At 44.2% G+C, this 21,460-nt stretch overlaps 1 long non-coding RNA gene across 1 annotated transcript; it reads right to left on the bottom strand.

The window, feature by feature from the left end:
• Positions 1-5,391: 5,391 nt before the first annotated feature.
• Positions 5,392-20,466, bottom strand: LOC143961703 (uncharacterized). The gene is made up of 4 exons (XR_013270532.1): positions 18,650-20,466; positions 16,725-16,799; positions 12,830-12,928; positions 5,392-5,437 (listed from the first exon to the last, which is right to left on the bottom strand). It is a non-coding gene; the product is annotated as an uncharacterized LOC143961703 (long non-coding RNA).
• Positions 20,467-21,460: the final 994 nt, after the last annotated feature.

Here is a 21,460-nt window from a genome sequence, read left to right as displayed (position 1 = left end):
CCTACTAAGTAGGAACCACGATATGTCTCCTCCTCTAGAAAGTCCCCTCCTCTCTACAGTTAGAAACAACTCCCAGGGAACATGTTTAACCCCTTGATCGCCCCCCCTAGTGTTAACCCCTTCCCTGCCAGTGACATTTACATTTTTATAGCTCTGATCACTGTATAAATGTCAATGGCCCTGAAAATGTGTCAAAAGTGTCTGATCTGTCCCACTACAAATCGCAGATCGCCACCATTACTAGTAAGAAAAACAAAAAGCCATAAAAATGCCATAAATCTATCCCCTATTTTGCAGATGCTATAGCTTTTGTAGAAACCAAAAATATGGAGAAGAATATATATCGGCCTCAACTGATGAAGAAATTTATTTTTTATTTGGATATTTATTATAACAAACTATAACAAACAGTATAAAATATTGGTTTTTTTTTTTTTTTTTTTCAAAATTGGCGCTCTTTATTTTATGTTTATAGTGCAAAAAATAAAAACCACAGAGGTGATCAAATACCACCAAAAGAAAGCTCTATTTGTGGGGAATAAAGGACGTCAATTTTGTTTGGGTACAGCGCCGCAGGACCGCACAATTGTCAGTTAAAGCGACGCAGTGCCGAATCGCAAAAAACATGGCCTGGTCATTAAGGGGGAAATTCTTCCGGCCCTTAAGTGGTTAAATGAATAAATAATTACATTAAAAACGCAAGCAGTTTTAAATGACTTTTTTTTTCTGTTAAATGTAATTTTGTGCAGGGACTGTTCTAAACACGGGAAACACGTGCCACTTCACAGGCATACTACAGACACCCCCCAGGCATGATATTTAAAGGAATATTTCACTTTTTTTTTTCACTTTAATCATTAAAATCAATGCTCCCGCCAAAACGGCCATTTTTAAAAACATTTTAGGCATTGATCCATGTCCCCTGGGGCAGGAGCCAGGTCCCCAAACCCTTTTTAGGACAATATCTTGCATATTAGCCATTAAAATTAGCACTTTTTATTTTGAACGTTCGAGTCCCATAGACTTCAATGGGGTTCTAAAGTTCGTACGAATTTGTGGTCCGTTCAAAAGTTCTGGTGCGAAGTGAAACGGGGGGTGTTCGGCTCATCCCTAACCAAGACTAGGGATAAGCCGAACACCCCCCTGTTCGGTTCGCACCAGAACCTGCGAACAGACCTAAACTTCGTGTGAACTTTAGAACCCTATTAAAGTCTATGGGACTCAAACGTTCACAATCTAAAGTTCTCATTTTAAAGGCTAATATGCAGGTTACTGTCCTAAAAAGTGTTTGGGGACCCGGCTCCTGCCCCAGGAGACATGGATCAATGCAAAAAGTTTTAAAAACGGACGTTTTTTCAGGAGCAGTGATTTTAATAATGATTAAAGTGAAACAATAAAAGTGTAATATTCCTTTAAATTTCGTACCTGGGGGGTGTCTATAGTATGCCTGTGAAGGGGCGCATGTTTCTGGTGCTTAGAACTGTCCCTGCACAAAGTGTCATTTCGCAATTGTCGGCTCCCGTAATACAGAGAACATTCATTGAGTGTTCTCTGTATTAGCCGACAATTCATTCATTCATTGATATAAAAAAAAAAAAAAAAAAAAAAAAGCGTGGGGGTTCCCCTAAATTCAATTACCAGGCCCTTCAGGTCTGGTATGGATATTAAGGGGAACCCCGTGTCAAATTAAAAAAAAAAAATTGACGAGGGGGTCCCCCTAAAAATCCATACCAGACCCTTTATCCGAGCACGCAACCTGGCAGGCCGCAGGAAAAGAGGGGGGGACGAGAGAGTGCCCCCCCTCCTGAACCATACCAGGCCACATACCCTCAACATTGGGATGATGCTTTGGGGGTCTGTGACCCCTCAAAGCACCTTGTCCCCATGTTGATGAGGACAAGGGCCTCATCCTCACAACCCTGGCCGGTGGTTGTGGGGGTCTGCGGGCGGGGGGCTTATCAGAATCTGGAAGCCCCCTTTAACAAGGGGACCCCCATATCCCGCCCCTACCATTTCACAAAGAAAGTGTAAAAATGGTTAAATAAGACAAACACACTTTTGAAAAATTCCTTTATTAAAAATAAAAAAAATTAAAAAAAGATTCCAGCGGTGCTAATCCACTCTTGCTATCCAGCGACGGATCTCTGGGGTCCAGCGATGGATGATCATATCCAGTGACGGGGGATCTCTCAGTCCAGCGCAGTCCATCCATCCGTCTTCTGTCTCCACTCCGGAGACACTGTAGAGATCCCAGCGCTGACGTTTCTTATATTAGGAGGGCGGGGCCAGCCGTCACCTGACCCCGCCCCTCTGACGCTGGAGAGGGAAGCCAGGGGTTCCCCAGTGACGTGTGGGTGACCCCGCCCCCTCTGATGTAATGCAGGTTTCCGTTACATCAGAGGGGGCGGGGTCACCCATACGTCACTGGGGAACCCCTGGCTCCCTTTACCAGCATCAGAGGGGGCGGGGTCAGGTGACGGGTGGCCCCGCCCTCCTAATATAAGTAACGTCAGCGCTGGGCTCTCCGCAGTGTCTCCGCAGTGGAGACAGAAGACGGATGGATGGACAGCGCTGGACTGAGAGATCCCCCGTCGCTGGATATGATCATCCATCGCTGGTCCCCAGAGATCCGTCGCTGGATAGCAAGAGTGGATTACCGCCGCTGGAATCTTTTTTTTTATTTTTTTTATTTTTAATAAAGGAATTTTTCAAAAGTGTGTTTGTCTTATTTAACCATTTTTACACTTTCTTTGTGAAATGGTAGGGGTACTTTTGTACCCCCTTACCATTTCAAACAGGGGGGGCGGGATCTGGGGGTCCCCTTGTTAAAGGGGGCTTCCAGATTCTGATAAGCCCCCTGCCCGCAGACCCTCACAACCACCGGCCAGGGTTGTGAGGATGAGGCCCTTGTCCTCATCAACATGGGGACAAGGTGCTTTGAGGGGTCACAGACCCCCAAAGCATCCTCCCAATGTTGAGGGTATGTGGCCTAGTATGGTTCAGGAGGGAGGGGGGGGGCGCTCTCTCGTCCCCCCCTCTTTTCCTGCGGCCTGCCAGGTTGCGTGCTCGGATAAAGGGTCTGGTATGGATTTTTAGGGGGACCCCCACGTCAATTTTTTTTTTAAATTTGACACGGGGTTCCCCTTAATATCCATGTCAGACCTGAAGGGCCTGGTAATTGAATTTAGGGGAACCTCCACGCTTTTTTTTTTTTCTTTATCAATGAATGAATGAATTGTCGGCTAATACAGAGAACACTCATTGAATGTTCTCTGTATTACGGGAGCCGACAATTTAGCCACAAGTGATTTTATAAGACTTTTTTTCCTGCACAAAAGACACTTTGTGCAGAGACAGTTCTAAGCACCAGAAACATGCGCCCCTTCACATGCATACTATAGATACCCCCCAGCTACGAAATTTAAAGGAATATTACACTTTTATTGTTTCACTTTAATCATTATTAAAATCACTGCTCCTGAAAAAACGGCCGTTTTTAAAACTTTTTTTTGCATTGATCCATGTCCCCTGGGGCAGAACCCAGGTCCCCAAACACTTTTTAGGACAGTAACCTGCATATTACCCTTTAAAATGAGCACATTAGATTTCTCCCATAGACTTGTATAGGGTGTTCCGGCTTTTCGAATTTGCTGCGAACAGCCCAAATTGTTCACTGTTTGCTGAACAGGCGAACAGGCAATGTTCGAGTAGAACATGAGTTCGACTCGAAACTCGAAGCTCATCCCTAACCAAGACATACCTTACCCACCAACCTTTATCTTACCCACTAAGACATATCTCACCCACCAACCCTTATCTTACACACTAAAACACACCTTCTCCAGTAAGACATACCTTATCCACCAACCCTTACCTTATCCACTAAGATATACCTTACCCCCCCAACCCTTACTTTACCAGCTAAGACATACCTTGCCTGCCAACCCCTATATTATACACTAAAACATACCTTACCCACCAACCCTCACCTTACCCACTAAGACATACCTTACCCACTAAGACATACCTTACCCGCCAACCTTTATATTACACTCTAAAACATACCTTACCCACCAACCCTCACCTTACTCACCTTACCCACTAAGACATACCTTACCCACCAACCCTCACCTTACCCACTAAGACATACCTTACTCACCAACCCTTATCTTACACACTAAAACATACCTTATCCAGTAAGACATACCTTATCCACCAACCCTTACCTTATCCACTAAGATATACCTTACCCCCAACCCTTACTTTACCAGCTAAGACATACCTTACCTGCTAACCCCTATATTACACACTAAAACATACCTTACCCACCTTACCCACTAAGACATACCTTATCCACCAACCCTCACCTTACTCACCAACCCTCACCTTACTCACCAACCCTCACCTTATTCACCAACCCTTACCTTACTCACCAACCCTCACCTTACTCACCAACCCTTACCTTATCCACCAAGATATACCTTACCCACTAACACTTACTTTACTCACTAAGACATACCTTATTCACCAACCCTTACCTTACCCACCAAGACATACCTAACCCACCAACCCTCACCTTAACTACTAATGCTGCATACACACGACCGGACTTTTCGACATCAAAGGTCTGACGGAACGATTCCGGCGGACCATTCGATCGTGTGTGGGCTGCAGTGGACTTTTGATTTGCAAAAATCCGTCAGACTTTGGAAATGGAACATGTTTCAAATTTTTCCGCCGGAACTCCGCCGGACCCAGTTCCTACCGAGAAATCCTCTCGTGTGTGTGCTAGTCCGACGGACAAAAACTGACGCGAGGGCAGCTATTGGCTACTGGCTATGAACTTCCTTATTCTAGTCCAGTCATACGTCATCACGTTCGAATCCGTCGGACTTTGGTGTGATTGTGTGTGGCCAAGTCCGTTCATTCGGAAAGTTCGTCGGAACTCCGTCGGAACTCCGCCGAACCTAGTCCTTCGAAAAGTCCGGTCATGTGTACGCGGCATTAGACATACCTTACCTGTCAACCCTTATCTTACACACTAAAACATACCTTATCCAGTAAAACACACCTTACCCACCAACTCTTACCTTACCCACTAAGAAACATCTAACCCAACAACCCTTACTTTACCCACTAAGACATAGCTTACCCACTAAGACATGCCTTACCCACCAACTCTTTCCTTAACTACTAAGACATACCTTACTCACCAACCCTTACCTTACCCACCAAGACATACCTTACCCACTAAGACATATCTCACCCACCAACCCTTCAGTTATATCACTTTCAGGCAGAATAACAGAATGCTAGCACAGAGCCTTGAGGTTATTTGTGCAGTTCTAGAGAAGATACTAGATATTACTAGAATACAAACATCTTAGCTACTTACCATTATCATTTGGACGTGATACCTCCCCTGCCATGCTTTTATCTGGGGAGGAAAGAGAACAATGGGGGAAAACAAATCTTAATCCAAGAGATCTTACACAGGGGTCTCTACATAAAACATTCACTGTGCGGATGTCAGAGCCATTTGCCTGGGCACCACAAATGTTTTGGGTATTGTTTGTACTGATTTGTCGTTTATGAAGATCACCTCCATCTCCTGCCCATAATGCCCTCCTTTCCTGAAATACTTAAAGTGGCTGTAAAGCTCTTTAAGGAACTTGTACCTATAGGTTAACATATAATAAGGCTTCATGCACACGAGACGCAGATGCAAACGCTGCTGGACACATGTTGAAACCGGTGTTTAGAAACGCGCGTTTTGCCGCAATTTTTACCGGGATTTAGCGGCGTTTTACCACGTTTGCATCTAGAAGCGTTTAGTTAAGCTAACATCATAGACCCTCCCCAGCTCAAAAAAACTGTATTATTAACTATTTCAGCAATTTTGTGAGACCAGAGTGAGTAGCAGCAGCTGTGAGAGCTGCAGTGTACTTGTATTTAGCGTGTCACTTGCCACGGCACCTGCCACAAGTTGTGGATTGTCCACTTGCCACGTGACTTGCCACATCACCTGCCACGTCACTTGCCATGTCATCTGCCACAAGTTGTGGATTGTCCAACTGCCACGTCACCTGCCACAAGTTGTGGATTGTCCACTTGCCACATGACTTGCCACATCACCTGCCACGTCACTTGCCACGTCACCTGCCACAAGTTTTGGATTGTCCACTTGCCACGTCACTTGCCACGTCACTTGCCACAAGTTGGGGATTGTCCACTTGCCACATCACCTGCCACATCACCTGCCACAAGTTGTGGATTGTCCACTTGCCACGTCACTTGCCACATCACCTGCCACGTCACTTGCCACGAGATGTGGATTGTCCACTTTCCACGTCATCTGCCATGCCACCTGCCACAAGCTGAGGATTGTCCACTTCCCATGTCACCAGCCACATCAACTGCCACAAGTTGTGTATTGTCCACTTGCCACGTGACTTGCCACATCACCTGCCACGTCACTTGCCACATCACCTGCCACAAGTTGTGAATTGTCTACTTGCCACGTCACTTGCCACATCACCTGCCACGTCACTTGCCACGTCACCTGCCACAAGTTGTGGATTGTCCACTTGCCACATCACCTGCCACGTCACCTGCCACAAGTTGTGGATTGTCCACTTGCCACGTCACTTGCCACGTCACCTGCCACAAGTTGGGGATTGTCCACATCACCTGCCACGTCACTTGCCACATCACCTGCCACAAGTTGTGGATTGTCCACTTGCCACGTCACTTGCCACATCACCTGCCCCGTCACTTGCCACAAGATGTGGATTGTCCACTTTCCATGTCACCTGCCATGCCACCTGCCACAAGTTGTGGATTGTCCACTTGCCACGTCACCAGCCACATCACCTGCCACAAGTTGTGGATTTCCACTTGCCACGTGACTTGCCACATCACCTGCCACATCACTTGCCACGTCACCTGTCACAAGTTGTGGATTGTCCACTTGCCACATCACTTGCCACCTGCCATGTCACTTGCCACAAGCTGTGGATTGTCCACTTGCCACGTCACTTGCCACGTCACCTTCCACGTCACTTGCCACGTCACCTGCCACAAGTTTTGGATTGTCCACTTGCCACGTCAGCTGCCACGTCACTTGCCACAAGATGTGGATTGTCCACTTGTCACATCACCTGCCACATCACTTGCCACATCACCTGCCACGTCACCTGCCACAAGTTGTGGATTGTCCACTTGCCACGTCACTTGCCACATCACCTGCCACGTCACTTGCCACAAGATGTGGATTGTCTATTTTCCACGTCACCAGCCACATCACCTGCCACAAATTGTGGATTGTCCACTTGCCACACCACTTTCCATGTCACCTGCCACGTCACCTGCCACAAGATGTGGATTGTCCACTTGCCACGTCACCAGCCACATTACCTGCCACAAGTTGTGGATTGTCCACTTGCCACATCACTTTCCACGTCACCTGCCACGTCACCTGCCACAAGTTGTGGATTGTCCACTTGCCACGTCCCTTGCCACGTCCCCTGCCACGTCACCTGCCACAAGTGGATTGTCCACTTGCCACATCACTTGCCACATCACCTGCCACAAGTTGTGGATTGTCCACTTGCCACGTCACCTGACACAAGTTGTGGATTGTCCACTCGCCACGTCACTTGCCACATCCCCTGCCACAAGTGGATTGTCCACTTGCCACGTCACTTGCCACGTCCCCTGCCACAAGTTGTGGATTGTCCACTTGCCACGTCACCTGACACAAGTTGTGGATTGTCCACTCGCCACGTCACTTGCCACATCCCCTGCCACAAGTGGATTGTCCACTTGCCACGTCACTTGCCACGTCCCCTGCCACAAGTGGATTGTCCACTTGCCACGTCACTTGCCACGTCACCTGCCACAAGTTATGGATTGTCCACTTGCCACGTCACATGCCAGTCACCTGCCACAAGTTGTTGATTTTCCACTTGCCACGTCACCTGCCAGGTCACTTGCCGCGTCACCTGCCAGGTCACTTGCCACGTCACCTGCCACAAGTTGTGGATTGTCCACTTTCCACGTCACTTGCCACTTCACCTGCCACGTCACTTGCCACAAGTTGTGGATTGTCCACTTGCCACATCACTTGCCACCTGCCATGTCACTTGCCACAAGTTGTGGATTGTCCACCTGCCATGTCACTTGCCACAAGTTGTGGATTGTCCACTTGCAATTGCAATTGTTTAAAATATTTTTCTAATGGTTTTTCATCATTTGCAATCATTTTTGAGATTTTTAATGTAAAAAAAAGGTCACCTTTAAAAACGCATATAAACGCAAACGCGGCTAAACGCGGGTGCCGCGTTTAGCCGCGTTTAGCCGCGTTTTGCGTCTGAAACGTGGAAATTTTTGCTTCTGAACGCATTTTTTTGCTTCTGGAAAAACGAGATTAAAAGCAACTGCATAAAAACGGAAAAAAACGAGACTGTGTGCATGGACACATAGGATAACATTGAATGAGTTCAGGGGCAGTTGAAAAAACTGTCCAACTGCATCTGAACGCGCGTTTAACTGCGTCTCGTGTGCATGAGGCCTAAGGCTTGTACCTGTAGGTACTGTAAATATCTCCTAAACGTGCGCCGTTTCTTCCCGAGCGAGTGCCGAGACTGGCGGCTCCCCGCGCGCAAATGTGCAGGAGTGACGTCACACGGCTCCGGCCAGTCACAGAGCCCGGGGGGGCGCGGCCCCCGAAAGGAAGATGGGTGTGGCCACTAGTGGGGATGGCGCGGGCTTCGTTTGCTGGTAAGTGCCACATAATGGGCTGGTATGAGATCTATTCTAGCCCATTATGCTTTTACTTTGCAGGGAACAACAGAGGAAGTAAAACCCATCAGGGATTACTTCTTCTTTAATCACTTCAGCCCCCCGGAATGGATTTGCCCCCTTAATGACTGAGACATTTTATGCGAAACGGCACTGCGTCACTTTAACTGACAATTGCGCGGTTGTGTGACGTTGCACCCAAACAAAATTGATGTAATTTTTTTCCCACTGATAGAGATTATTTTTGGTGGTATTTGATCATCTCTGCGTTTTTTTGGTTTTTTTTGCGCTATAAAAAAAAAAGAGCTACAATTTTGAAAAAAAAAACACAATATTTTGTACTTTTTGCTATAATACATATCCAAAAAATTATTTAAAAAAATAATAATTTCTTCCTCAGTTTAGGTCGATATGTATTCTACATATTTTTGGTAAAAAAAATAAAATAAATTACAATAAGTGTATATTCATTGTTTTGCGCAAAAGTTATAGCGTCTACAATGTAGGGGATAGATCTATGGCATTTTTATTATTATTTTTTTTTTGTACTAGTAGTAGCGGCGATCTGTGATTTTTAGTGGGACTGCGACATTGCGGCGGACAGATTGGACACCTAACTGACATTTTTTTTTACACATTTTTTGGTAACCAGTGACATTATTAGTGACCAGTGCTTAAAACTATGCACTGTCACTGTACTAATGACACTGGCAGGGAACTTCGGCAGACAGGATATATTTATGGCATTTTTATTATTATTATTTTTTAATGGCGATGATCTGCAATTTTTATCGACAGATCGGGCACTTTTGACACTTTATTTTGGGACCATTGACATTTATACAGCGATCAGAGCTAAAAAAAAAATAGCCACTGATTACCGTATAAATGTCACTGGCAGGGAATTGGGTTAATACTAGAGGGGGCGATCAAGGGGGTTAAATGTGTTCCCTCAGCGTGATCTAACTGTGTGTGGGGGGGGACTGCCTGGGGGAGGAGACCAATCGTTGTTCCTATATACTAGGAACAGAAGATCTGTCTCCTCTCCCCTGCCAGAACGGGGATGTGTGTGTGTTTACTTTTAACTTTTATTTTTAATTTTATTGCCAAAAATTAGGATTTTTTTTTTTTACATGTATGTGACAAAGAAAAACAAAATTGCTCTGGAGCCGAATTGGATATATATACTGTATATACAGTAAATATATATATATATATATATACACATATAGCATTATGGCCACTAGGTGGAGCTGACATTCATAAAAATAATCATATTACAAACAATACAGAAAAGGTATGTGGTGCCCATGTAAATGGTTAATACTTCTGCAAAAATGTATAAATAATTATATATGGTCAATGTATAAAGCGGAGGACTCCCCAGGGACTCATCAGGGATATCATTGATTAACCACTTGCCAACCAGCCGCCGTCATACTGTGGCAGGTTGGCCACTTTCCGCAAATCGCTGTAGCTGTACGTCGGCCCTTTAAACAGCTCTAGCAGCTGCGCGTTGCACGCCAGAGGTGTGTGCGTGTGCCCACTGCGCGGCAGGGGGCACGATGTGTGTGGCCGGCGGCTGCAATTTTCGCTGGCCACATGCGATCGCGGGCACGAGAGCCAGAACGGGGATGTGTAAACACACAAATCCCTATTCTGTCAGGAGAGGAGATACAGATCGTCTGTTCCTACTAAGTAGGAACCCCGATATGTCTCCTCCTCTAGTAAGTCCCCTCCTCTCTACAGTTAGAAACACCTCCCAGGGAACACGTTTAACCCCCTTGATCGTCCCCCCCTAGTGTTAACCCCTTCCCTGCCAGTGACATTTACATTTTTATAGCTATGATCAATGTATAAATGTCAATGGCCCTGAAAATGTGTCAAAAGTGTCCGATCTGTCCCACTAAAAATCGCAGATCGCCGCCATTACTAGTAAAAAAAAAAAAAAGCCATAAAAATTCCATAAATCTATCCCCTATTTGTAGATGCTATAGCTTTTGTGCAAACCAAAAATATGGAGAAGAATATATATCGGCCTCAACTGATGAAGAAATGTATTTTTTATTTGGATATTTATTATAGCAAATAGTATAAAATATTTTTTTTTAATTTTTTTATTTTTTTCAAAATTGGCGCTCTTTATTTTATGTTTATAGTGCAAAAAATAAAAACCGCAGAGGTGATCAAATACCACCAAAAGAAAGCTCTATTTGTGGGGAATAAAGGATGTCAATTTTGTTTGGGTACAGCGCCGCAGGACCGCACAATTGTCAGTTAAAGCGACTCAGTGCCGAATCGCAAAAAAAAAAAACATGGCTTGGTCATTAAGGGGAAAATTCTTCCGGCCCTTAAGTGGTTAAATGCTACAATAGTGTATTACCATTTTTTATGTTCTATTTACATGGGCTGTATCACTGGATAATATCACTGGTAAATATAATCATATAAGTATATATATATATATATATATATATATATATATATATTTACCAGTGATATTGTGTATATATATATATATATTATATATATGTGTGTGTGTGTGTGTGTGTGTATATAATATAATATATATATATATATATATATATATATATATATATACAATCGGACTTCAGAGACTCCGCCAGACATTTCCCGATAAAAGAGGAAGTTCCTTGATTATCTCATAAAGCCGACATCCTTTTCTCATCACTGATGTAAAACCTCTAATTAGCATATAATGAAGACGGGAATTTTAAAATAGATGTGAACAAAAATCCAGGTTTTGGAGAAATAAAAAAAGAAGAGAATATGAGATAAAATGATCCTAATAAGCCAACTGCCATTTTCAAAGACTTGTGCCTGCCGAGGACTCTTCTCACCCGCAGGCACCACAAGCGGGTCCCATGATTTTGCTGACAGTGATATGTGACTTGATGACCATCTTGTATTTCCTATGGGTTTCTTCCCCCAGCTGTGCACATCCTCCACACATCCAACACAGTCATGGAAGTACAGGGGGAGTATGTAGTACGCCCCGTCCTTCAGCTTCAGCGCTGATTCCCCCTCATACTTACTGGAAACTGACTGCTAAAAACTGACTGCTAATCTGATAACCAAAACTATGATAGATAGAGAGATACACAGTAACTTTGTTTATAAACATTGATCTGACAGAAGATAGAAAGATACAAAGTAACATTGTTTATAAACATTGATCAGGCAGGAGATAGAGATACAAAGTAACATTGTTTATAAACATTGATTATAGAGGAGATAGAAAGATACAAAATAACATTGTTTTTTAAAACATTGATCAGAGGGGAGATAGAGGGATACAAAGTAACATTGTTTATAAACGTTGATCAGATACAAGATAGATACAAAGTAACATTGTTTATAAACGTTGTTTAGAAGGGAGATAGAAATACAAAATAACATTGTTTATAAACATTGATCAGACAGGAGGTAGAGAGATACAAAGGTAACATTGTTTAAGGCTTACCTGTAGGTCCAAGAAATATCTTCTAAACCTACACGGGCAAAGCTGTCTACGGCGATATGCCGCGCGTGGCGGCTCCCGTGCGTATGCGCGGCAGTGATGTCATCGCGGCTTCGTCGAATGACAGCGGCGAAGCAGCGAGACCCACCGAGAAGATGGATGCTCCGGACTACAGGGGACAGCGGTGACTTCGCTGGCTCCTGTGTCAGGTAAGTGACACATAATGGACTACTATGCGATTTGATGCGATGCATAGTAGTCCATTATGCTTTACCTTTGCAGGGAATCAAAGAGGAAGTAAACTCATCAGGGTTTATTTCCTCTTTAAAGGAGGTGGTGAGGAGGCTCTTCAGACTGAAATTAATGTGTGAAAGCCCTTATGGTCACCCAACAGAGAGTCCCCATATGCCAAGCTTTCAGCACAATCCTCTGACATCCTGAAGATCCTCAAAGGGAATAAAGTGGGTGATTCAGCCAAAGAATATCTAACTTTTTCTATATCATGGCAAAGAGTACAGCGATTGTGATTGTAATACTGATACTCACAGTGCAAAACCAGACCGGCAAGGACGAGCAATAGAAGGAACATCAAAATGAGGAGAATCACCAGGACCATGATAACCCCATGCCGTGCGGTCTTCGTCCCTGGAATGATCATACATAGAGGAATGAATCTGCATGTGTGTGGGTGGTCACTAATCTTCCACAGAAATATCTCCCCCCCATAAACCCATGTATGGCTGAAGTAGATCTACAGCCAATCACTAAAATCTCAAAAGGTTTGTTATAAAAATGTCGTAATCTGTTTTTAATTTTTGAAAATTCTGCATAATATTGGCCAATGAGCCCATCATAAAGGTCCTTGTTTAGACACTTCCTGTTATAGGATGACAACTGTCTCCCAATGGCCCTCATGGGTTGTCACCTTATCACATGTGCCCTGGTGAAGGCCACAGGTGTCTTTGCCTACATACATTGCTTAGAAATGATCCACCATTGCCACTATTAATAAGCATCTTGGCCAATGATTCCAACACAAGGGTCCTTGTTTAGGCACTTCCTGTTATAGGGTGACAACTGTTTCCCAATAGCCCTCATGGGTTGTCACCTTATCACATGTGCCCTGGTGAAGGCCACAGGTGTCTTTGCCTACATACATTGCTCAGACATGGTCCACCATTGCCACTATTGGTAAGCATGTTGGCCAATGATTCCATCACAAGGTTCCTTTGTTTAGGCACTTCCTGTTATAGGGAGACAACTGTCTTCCAATAGCCCTCATCGGTCGTCACCTTATAACATGTTCCCTGGTGAAGGCCACAGGTGTCTTTGCCTACATACATTGCTCAGACATGGTCCACCATTGGCACTATTAATAAGCATGTTGGCCAATGATTCTATCCCAAGGTTCCTTTGTTTAGGCACTTCCTGTTATAGGGTGACAACTGTCTCCCAATAGCCCTCATGGGTCGTCACCTTATCACATGTTCCCTGGTGAAGGCCACAGGTGTCTTTGCCTACATACCTTGCTCAGACATGGTCCACCATTGGCACTATTAATAAGCATGTTGGCCAATGATTCCATCACAAGGGTCCTTGTTTAGGCACTTCCTGTTATAGGGTGACAACTGTCTCCCAACAGCCCTCATGGGTCGTCACCTTATCCCATGTTCCCTGGTGAAGGCCACAGGTGTCTTTGCCTACATACATTGCTCAGACATGGTCCACCATTGCCACTATTGGTAAGCATGTTGGCCAATGGTTCCATCACAAGGTTCCTTTGTTTAGGCACTTCCTGTAATAGGATGACAACTGTCTCCCAATGGCCCTCATGGGTCGTCACCTTATCACATGTGCCCTGGTGAAGGCTCCAGGTGTCTTTGTCTACACACATTGCTTAGACACTATTAGTAAGCTTTTCCAGAGCAATGATGTCCGGCTGATGCAGGAGGAAGTGCACGTAGACAGGAAGTGACTGAAGGAATCTTCAGGAGATCAGCAAACGTAAATATTCACACAATACAAAACTGTTGGACATTTTCCTTAGTTAAATCTCATTTTAAAGTTCATTTTGTAAAATGTTGCTCAGTTCAATCAGAAAAATACTACGGGGTCTAGTCATAAAAGATTGAGTGGACTTCGGCATTTGCTCCGCCATGAAGAATTATCCCGGTATTTTGTCTAATAGGGATGAGCCGAAACTTTGGTGTGAATCCAGGTTTGCGCTGAACTTTTAGTGTTCTGGCTTTGGACAATGCCAAAACGATTGCCGTTGGGCCCCTTGTTTGGAGAGAGACGTAGATCAGATATAGCAGTGATATTTCTACTGTGTCTTTAAATGACAGCTGCCTGCTATCACTAGTTTTCCAAGGACGTATTGGGTGCTTGCACCAATGGTGTCCCTAGGAGCCACTAACGTCACTGGAAATGCCTCTCCTTTTTAAGCAAAGGGGTGGGGATAGCAATGACATCACTGCCCAAACATGGGCACTGCCCATTTTTTAGGCAATGACATTGACCAAATAGGGACATGGCCATATTTGGTCAATAATGTCACCACCATCCCTGCTCCTTCCCTTATATAGTTGACAACAGCTCAGGGGGCTATCATTTGGTTGTGAGTACCACTGGGACTGGTTGTGTCCACTGGGTGGTCTTCTTTTCTTTTTTGGCAGGTGGTCGGCTTCGGATTGACAATGGGTTTATTAAGGGCTTTATTGGGGATTTTTTTTTCTAAAAGTTTGGGTGTCTTTATTTTTAAGCTTCATTTTTTTAATTATTTTTTGTGAATGGGTATGAGTATTATGCACCCCAATTAAATAATATGGAGGGGAGTTGGTATCTGAGGGCCCCCATATTATTAAAGGGGGTTTTCAGATTCCAATAAACCCCAAGCCTGCAGACTCCCACAACCCCTGGGCCATGGTTGTGGGAATGAGGTCCTTGTTCACATTAGCATAGGGTAAAGGTGCTGTGTTAGGGCCATGTTGATGGCATGCGGCCTGATATGGCTTGGGGCAGTGGCATCGCTGGTGGGGGGCAGGGGGTATGGCACTCACCCAGGTGACACCTGCCAGAGAGTGACACCAGGCTCAGACTAGTACCGGTGCTGCGGCTCCATTCTGGGATCACCTCAGCTGCACGTGATGTGCAGGGAGAGTGTGGGAGGAGGGAGTGAGGCAGAGAGAGACATGGTGCCTGGGATTTTAGGGAGGGGGTGGGGTGGGGGTTAGAGGATATGTGCTGGGGCTCTTTGATTTTGGTTAGAAGTAGAAGGGAGGGGGGCAGATTTGAAGTTTGACCCCCCCAGCACTATTGCTCTTCTTTCTCAAAGCACACCCTTGCACACATGCTCTAACCACCCCCCCCCCATCAAAGACCCCATCCCAGCTCTATCCATTCACCCTGATCCCATCCTGGCTCCATCAACCCCCTCTGATCCCATCCTGGCTCCATCCACCCTGTCCGATCCCATCCTGGCTCAATCCCTCCCTCCGATCCCATCCTGGCTCCATACATCCCCCCGATCCCATCCTGACTCCATTCACCCCATCCAATCCCATCCTGACTCCATCCACCATCCCAATCCCATCCTGGCTCCATCCATCCCCCTGATCCCATCCTGGCTCCGTCCATCCCCCAATCCCTCACATTCCGGCTCACTCCATTGTGGCAGGTTAAGGGGGAGAGCCGCACCAATGCACTAGCCTGCTTAGTGCCGGTGGGGGGGGGGGGGCACCATTTTTCCCGCACCAGGTGACACCAACCCTAGTGATGCCACTGGTTTGCAGGGTGCATGCTCATTTTCTTCAGTTTTTCCTTCCTGGCTAGCCAGGCTCAAAATTAAGGGTCTGATATCAGTTTTTAGGGGGACCTCATGCATTTTTTAACTGGATCCCCCCGACCCCTAAAATCCAAACCAAAAAAATATCCAAATCTTTGATGATCCCTAGGAGCCCCATCAAATCTATCATAACCAAATGGAAAGAACATGGCACAACAGCAAACCTGCCAAGAGACGGCCGCACACCAAAACTCACGGACGGGGCAAGGAGGGCATGAATCAGAGAGGCAGCACAGAGACCTAAGGTAACCCTGGAGGAGCTGCAGAGTTCCACAGCAGAGACTGGAGTATCTGTACATAGGACCACAATAAGCTGTATGCTCCATAGAGTTGGGCTTTATGGCAGAGTGGCCAGAAGAAAGACATTACTTTCAGTAGTTGTGGGCATGTTCTGTAAATTAAATGATGCAAATCCTCAAACAATCCATGTTAATTCAGGTTGTGAGGCAACAAAACATGAAAAATGCCAAGGGGGGGGGTGAATACTTTTGCAAGGCACTGTACATTAGAAGAACACAAACATCCTAAGAAAATGAGACGTGTTTTAGGCTGTTCACAATAGAAGAAGAGATTTTCTTCCAACGGATAATAACTTACCTCTGGCTTTTGGCTTATTCTTCACCTTCTCTTCATGAAAGTCACATATATTGGCATATATATGATGAGGATCCCCTGAAGGCAAAGAAATTAAAGTGCACCTGTAAGTGAGACTGAAATGATGCAACGTGGTAATATTACTGTATCAAACAGAACTTAAAAGGGTTGTAAAGCTTTGTTTTTTATTTTCTAAATAGGTTCCTTTAAGCTAGTGCATTGTTGGTTCACTTACCTCCTTTTCCTTCGATTTCCCTTCTAAATGTTTTTTTTCTTTGTTTGAATTTCTCACTTCCTGTTTCTCCTCAGTAAACTTCACACCATCATCCGAGCGGTGTTTAGTCAGCCAAAACAGCTTACTGAGGAGGAACAGGAAGTGAGAAATTCAGACAAAGAAAACAAAGAAAAAAAAAAACCCTTATGCTGTGTACACAAATGTTCGATGGGAGCTTGTTGTCAGAAATTCCGACCGTGTGTAGGCTCCATTGGACATTTGTTGTCGGAATTTCCGACCGTGTGTAGGCTCCATTGGACATTTGTTGTTGGAATTTCCGACCGTGTGTAGGCTCCATTGGACATTTGTTGTCAGAATTTACGACCGTGTGTAGGCTCCATTGGACATTTGTTGTCGGAATTTCCGACCGTGTGTAGGCTCCATTGGACCTTTGTTGTCGGAATTTCCGACCGTGTGTATGCAAAACAAGTTTGAGCCAACATCCGTTGGAAAAAAAATCCCATGGATTTTTTTGTCGGAATGTCCGATCTTGTGTACGCGGCATTAGAATCATTTTAAGTAATGACCTAGCTAGGCCCATAGCAGCAATGTAAAAGCATATGGGGGGGGGGGGGTGCAGGTATGAGAATTAAATTGATTGAAGGTGTCACAGCCAGTTAAATTGTTCACCATTATAAGATCTCCTCCATACAATGAATGGTGCTGGATTGTGGACAGTTATATAGAACTGCAATTGTCTCGTGTTGTAGGAGTGTTGCAATCGATAGTCTCTTTTTTTTTTTTTTGGTGTCTACATAAACCTAATATTTCATTTAATTTTACATTGTAAATACCAGTAATAATTCCACAAAGAAATGGGATAGTCACATTTCGTTAGATTATGGGATTTTTTTTTTTCGCCTTCCTCTGGATCAACTGTGGGTATAGGATTGGGTATATGGGCTTGTATGATATTTTATTTATTATTATTATTTATTTTTTATTTTTTTATGGTTGAGCTGGATGTAACTATGTAATTATGATGTCACTTGCTCTGTACAGCACCCCCAAAATGCAATGCAGCTACTACCCCATTTTGTTCACATCCTGGCCCTCCCATAGGGTACAAGTACATCATGGATTAATATGGCAGCTAGAAGGAAAAACATTCTACCTGGCCAGGTAAGAAAAATAAATTTTTTCAGGAGCTTATATAACGCGCACAGCTCAAAGTGTTGTAAAAAAAATAAAAAAAATAAATAAAAATTTAAATAAGGAAATCTATTCAATATTTTGGGATGATAGTTTGTTAAGTGACTTAATGATTAAGAACACCTATTTTTGAGATGACTACAACTACGAAATCAAAGATCCTAAATGTATGACTTTTATTATTTTTAAGGACTCAACTGAAGTAGATAAAATGATTAATTGAAAAGATAAAAGAAAATATGTTCAATGACATATTAAACAGATCATAAGGCAGAAAATAAGAGGAGTTCATTGTTATGTTACATGCCCTATAAATTATTATTTTGATATAATGTAAACTTTTTTTAGTGTAGTGCCGAGTAATGTTGTTACTTGTCATATATTACTTTTGTAAGTCACACAAACCCCACTTCCCTCAAAATGCATCTATCTGTGTGATGTTCTTTAAATTATTCTAGAATGGTATCTACATGATAACAAAAAAAAAGGACCTATGGGTTACCTGACTCCATCACAGGTTCTTTAGTTCTCCTTGTTGCCTAGTGAGATTCTATGATTAGTTCTCCTAGATGTCTCTTTGGAATTCTGTATGATCAGTTGTTCCTATTGCCCAGTAATATTGTGTATTATCAGGTCTCCTTCCCCAGTAGGATTTTGTATGATTAGGCCTTCTTGTTCCCCCGATGAGATTCTGAATGATCAGGTATCCTTGTTCCCTGGTGGGATTCTGATTGATCAGGTATCCTTGTTCCCTGGTGGGATTCTGATTGATCAGTTATCCTTGTTCCCTGGTGGGATTCTGATTGATCAGGTCTCCTTGTTCCCCCGGTGTGATTCTGAATGATCAGATCTCCTTGTTCCCCCGGTGTGATTCTGATTGATCAGGTCTCCTTGTTCCCCAGAGGGATTCTGAATGATCAGATCTCCTTTTTCCCTGGTGGGATTCTGAATGATCAGATCTCCTTGTTCCCTGGTGGGATTCTGAATGATCAGATCTCCTTTTTCCCTGGTGAGCTTCTGAATGATCAGATCTCCTTGTTCCCTGGTGGGATTCTGATTGATCAGATCTCCTTGTTCCCCAGAGGGATTCTGAATGATCAGATCTCCTTGTTCCCTGGTGGGATTCTGATTGATCAGATCTCCTTGTTCCCCAGAGGGATTCTGAATGATCAGATCTCCTTTTTCCCTGGTGGGATTCTGATTGATCAGGTCTCCTTGTTCCCTGGTGAGATTTTGAATGATCAGGTCTCCTTGTTCCCTGGTGGGATTTTGAATGATCAGGTCTCCTTGTTCCCTGGTGGGATTTTGAATGATCAGGTCTCCTTGTTCCCCCGGTGGGATTCTGATTGATCAGGTCTCCTTGTTCCCCCGGTGGGATTCTGATTGATCAGGTCTCCTTGTTCCCTGGTGGGATTTTGAATGATCAGGTCTCCTTGTTCCCCCGGTGGGATTCTGATTGATCAGGTCTCCTTGTTCCCTGGTGGGATTCTGAATGATCAGATCTCCTTGTTCCCTGGTGAGATTTTCAATGATCAGATCTCCTTGTTCCCTGGTGAGATTTTCAATGATCAGATCTCCTTGTTCCCTGATGAGATTTTCAATGATCAGATCTCCTTGTTCCCTGGTGAGATTTTCAATGATCAGATCTCCTTGTTCCCTGGTGGGATTTTGAATGATCAGGTCTGCCTGTTCCTCAGAAGGATTCTATATGAACAGGTCTCCTTGTTTCTCAGTAGGATTCTATATGATCAGGTCTGCCTGTTCCCCATTGGGATTCTGAATGACCAGATCTCCTTTTTCCCTGGTGGGATTCTGAATGATCAGATCTCCCTTTTCCCTGGTGGGATTCTGATTGATCAGGTCTCCTTGTTCCCTGGTGGGATTCTGATTGATCAGATCTCCTTGTTCCCTGGTGGGATTCTGAATGATCAGATCTCCTTTTTCCCTGGTGGGATTCTGATTGATCAGGTCTCCTTGTTCCCTGGTGGGATTCTGATTGATCAGGTCTCCTTGTTCCCTGGTGGGATTCTGATTGATCAGGTCTCCTTGTTCCCCCGGTGGGATTATGAATGATCAGATCTCCTTTTTCCCTGGTGGGATTCTGATTGATCAGATCTCCTTGTTCCCCCGGTGGGATTCTGATTGATCAGGTCTCCTTGTTCCCCAGAGGGATTCTGAATGATTACTTCTTCTCGTTGCCCTGTAATATTTGGTATGTTTCGTTCTCCTCGCTCCCCAGTAGTATTCTGTATAATGTAGGTTTCCAGAATTGTTGATGGCTGCTGCACTTATAGGAGATTCTGTAAAATGTTTAACATGTTCAGGTAATTATATTTAGAAGAAAGAGGAAGTCTGGGTTCTTTAGTAATTGTTATTACTGCAACATCAATATTCTTCACAGTGTCTGTACCCACAAATAGGGATATTCCAAAACTGCACAGTATTTCACAATGGCTTTCATGTCTGGCAACTTTTCAGTGAAGTTGCTCTCTAATGTGAAAGTAGAAAAGAAAACGCAAGCAGTTTAAATCTGCTCACAATGAACAGGCAGCTATAATAAAATACAGTCACTCCCTGTTGGTTTAGGACAATGATCATGCCGTTCACAAACCACCATTGTCACCAACTACCCCTGGTCTCTCCATAGGAAGCTTTTGTCATTGTGGCCCAGTGACATTGAGTATGATCACCTCTCCCGGTTGTCCAGGTGGGATTATCTATGATGACTTTTCCTTGTTGCCCAATGATGTCATGTATGGTCAGTTCTCCTTGTTGCACTGTGAGATTCTGACAAGGAGAACTTTTTGCCCGGTAGGATTCTGAATGATCAGTTCTCCTTGTTGCCCAATTGGATTGTATATGATCAGTTCTCCTTGTCACCCAATGGAATTGTATATGATCAGTTCTCCTTGTCGCCCAATGGGATTGTATATGATCAGTTCTCCTTGCTGCCCAATGGGATTGTATATGATCAGTTCTCCTTGTCGCCCAATGGGATTGTATATGATCAGTCCTCCTTGCTGCCCAATGGGATTGCATATGATCAGTTCTCCTTGTCACCCAATGGGATTGTATATGATCAGTTCTCCTTGCTGCCCAATGGGATTGCATATGATCAGTTCTCCTTGTTGCTCAATGGGATTGCATATGATCACTTCTCCTTGTTGCTCAATGGGATTCCATATGATCAGTTCTCCTTCTCGCCCAATGGGATTGTATATGATCAGTTCTCCTTCTCGCCCAATGGGATTGTATATGATCAGTTCTCCTTCTCGCCCAATGGGATTGTATATGATCACTTCTCCTTGTTGCT

The sequence above is a fragment of the Lithobates pipiens genome, unplaced genomic scaffold (assembly GCF_037356315.1).
Source record: "Lithobates pipiens isolate NorthernLeopardFrog02 unplaced genomic scaffold, aLitPip1_a1.2 Scaffold_8, whole genome shotgun sequence".
Lineage (NCBI taxonomy): Eukaryota > Metazoa > Chordata > Amphibia > Anura > Ranidae > Lithobates > Lithobates pipiens.
The sequence above is the reverse complement of the archived record's forward strand: the minus strand, read 5'-3'. Positions and strand labels throughout refer to the sequence as shown.